Below are 3,532 nucleotides of genomic sequence, written 5' to 3' on the forward strand. Positions count from 1 at the left end.
AGGAGTGGCTGGTGGGTTTGAACCGCCAGCCTTCTGGTTAGCAGTCAAGTGTCTTAGGCACTATGCTACCAGAGAACATAATTAGGTACAACAATGGACAGAGAGAATTTTTCTTTCTTTTGGGTCTCTTCTCCTTTGAACTGGAGCTAAAATTAAAGCCTAGAGTCTCCTCTTGCTTTTCTTGCTTCCATCCTTGAAGACCAAACAGAAATCAGGCTGGGACACAGGGGAAAGACCTGAGGAGAAAACCACTCAGTCCAGGCAAAGGCAATCTCAAAACTCCCAGATAAAAAGTATAAGCATAAAGGAAAAGTATAAAGGATTTGAGGCTTGGTGTCTTCTCTCTGTAACATTCAGAGCTGCTAACAGCTGGAGAACAAACTTTCTAAACTATCTGGGAATGCAGTAGAATGGGACAAAAATAAAATAATGAAAGAGAAAATGATAGACGTAGAGGTCAGAGAACAGAAATCAAACCCATGACTAAGTGGTGGTCCTGAGGAAGAGCCTCAGAAAGAAGAGAATAGTTAAATGACTTAAAATACGATGCAAGAAAGCTCTCCTAAGACGGTCCCAGCAGGTTCCAGGCCAATTAAGAAACCACAGGAAGCCCTGGTGGCACAGTAGTTAAGCACTCACTGCTAACCAAAAGGTCAGCTGTTTGAACCCACCAATCACTCTGTGGGAGAAAGGTGTGGCGGCTGGAAACCCTGTGGAGCAGTTCTACTCTGTCCTATGAGATTGCCATGAGTCAGAATTTGACTCAATGACAATCGGTTTGGTTTATGATGAAATTCTCTATTTTAAGGATGAATGAGGGGAAAAAAAAAACCTACAATAATTTAAGGGCAGGGAGTTGTCTACAACGGAATAAATATTAGACTGACTTTAGACATCTCTTCTTCAACACTAGATGCCAGAAAACAATGGAGTGGTGGCTATAGAATATTAAGGAGAAAGGTTTAAATCTGTGAATTCTATAGTCAGTCAAATTGCCATTCATATTCACATGTCATGGAAAGTTGTTCTCAGATATTCAAGAGCTAAGAAGTATGTCATGTGCACTGAGAATAACATCTACTCCTTCCCCGATCTTGTCCCTACTCCCCTCTCACATCGCCTCACACCACTGTCCCCTGTGCTCACTGTCCTTTGGCCACACTGGCCTTCTTTCAAATTCTCTGAACTTACCAAGCTCTTTCCTTGGGCAAAGCTTCCACACATGCTGTTTCCTTTGCCTGGACAGCCTTTCCTCAGCTTACCTCAGACATCCAGTCTCACTTAAACAACACCCCATCAAAAAGGGATAGGCATGCTTCCTTGTGAATTGTTCCTACACACACACACACACATGTGTATACTAGACTAGAAGTTCCATGAGGGACCACTGCATCCCACCATCAAGCACATAACTGGAGGCCAGCACACATAACATCATAAACAGCTTTCAAAGCCAACCAAGATATAAATAGAAATGGCAAAAATGCAAAGAGACTTGCAATTAGCTCTGAAACAAATTAAGTGCAAAATGAAGTTGAAATTATTGTTGGAAATATGAATAAAAAACTGAATTTGAGAGCAACTAATTTCCTCATTATACCAGGAAAGATGCAATCCATGCTGTTTCATTCTTCATAATTATTAGAAGAATAGAAGTGAAACTATTAAAAATAGGATTAACAACAGTTTGCATACTTTTTAAATAATTAATAAAGAAAAAAAGAAACACAACCGAATCCACATAGTGAAAAAAAAAAAAAAAATCAAACACACTGCCGTCAAGTCGGACCTGACTCATAGCAACCCCTCCTTGGGTTTCTGACACGGTATCACTACAGCAGTAGATTGCCCAACCTTCCTTCTGAGGAGTGGCTGGTGGGTTTGAACCACCAGCCTTCTGGTTAGCAGTCAAGTTCCTTAGGCATTATGCCACCAGAGCTCCCCCATATAGTGAAAGTTAAAAAATAAAGAAAATATTTTTAAAAGAGGAATAAAGAACAGAAAGCATTCAACAAAAAGAAAAATGAAATTAAATTTATTACAGAAATAAATGTTATTTGGTTAAGCCCCTCAGGATAGACCAAGAGAAAGAAAGTAACGATGCTGTTCTTATCAGATACACACTTAACAAAAAGACATGAAAGGTAAAGTAAAAAGGCTAGATGGAGCCAAATCAAAGGGTTACACACAAAAGAAGGCAAGGATAGCAGTATTAAAATAGGAAAAAGTAGAATTCAAAGTAAAAAGAATTCACTAGGGAAAAGTAATCATTTTATCTTGACAAATGATATAATCCACAATTCCACAATGAAAATATAGCTGTCATGAATTTTTTGTGAGGAATAACATAGAATCAAACTTTATAACAACAAAAACTATCAGAAATACAAGTAAGAAGAGAAGGACTTGGATCTACCACTTCCAGCTTTTAGCAAAAGAAGAAAAAATAAACAATATCAAACCAAATGAACCAAACTCATTGCCATCGAGTTGGTTCTGATGCATCGTGACCCCCACTAGGTTTCTGAGGCCATAAACCTTTATGAAAGTAGATCACCCTTCTTCCTTCTGTGGAGCAGCTGATGGGTTTGAACTGCTGACATTCTGGTTAGCAGCCAAATAGGATTAAAAAAATAGCAATAATACTATCTATAAGACTGTTTTGACTTCTCCATAGGGGTTCTAGCTGCTTTTTCAAATAAAACATTTACCAAAAAAATTATGAAGCATAAATTGCAAGGGTCATCTTCTGTATCCTTTAGTAAAATGAAAAATTAATAACAAAAATTTAGTAAAATAAGTCAGGGAGAAGAGGGAGAAATGAATAGGTCAAGCTTGGTGCAGTGAAACTATTCTGTATCGTATGGTAATGACATTATGCACTTATCAAAACCCAAAGGACAGTACAACAAAAAAGAGTGAGCCCTAATATAAACTATGTTGTTGTTATGTGCCGTCGAGTCGGACCTGACTCATAGCAACCCCTCTTTGGGTTTCTGAGGCAGTTTCACTATGGAAGTAGATTGCCCAGTCTTCCTTCTGAGGAATGGCTGGTGGTTTGAACAGCCAGTCTTCTGGTTAGCAATCAAGTACCTTAGGCACTACGCTACCACAGCTCCCAATATAAACTATGTTGTTGTTGTTGTTATGTGCCGTCAAGTCAGCCCCAACTCATAGTGACCCCTCCTTGGGTTTCCGAGGCAGTATCTCTACGGAAGTAGATTGCCCAACCTTCATTCTGAGGAGTGGCTGGTGGGTTTGAATCCCCAGCCTTCTGGTTAGCAGTCAAGTGCCTTAGGTACTTTTGTTGTTGTTGTTGTTATGTGCCATCAAGTCGGACCCAACTTAAATCCAATGGGGGTCGCTGTGAGTTAGAATAAACTTGATGGTAGTGAGTTTGGTGTATAGCAGTTTTAGGGTTACAGAAAAATTGTGCAGAAAGTTCTGATATACTCCCCTTCCTCCTGCACCATGTGTTTCTTCTGTTGTTAATGTCTTGTGTTTCTGTGGTACATTTATTTCAATTGATGAA

The sequence above is a fragment of the Orycteropus afer genome, unplaced genomic scaffold (genome assembly GCF_000298275.1).
Source record: "Orycteropus afer afer isolate SDZICR_OR568_19922 unplaced genomic scaffold, OryAfe1.0 scaffold00266, whole genome shotgun sequence".
NCBI classification, from domain to species: Eukaryota; Metazoa; Chordata; class Mammalia; order Tubulidentata; family Orycteropodidae; genus Orycteropus; species Orycteropus afer.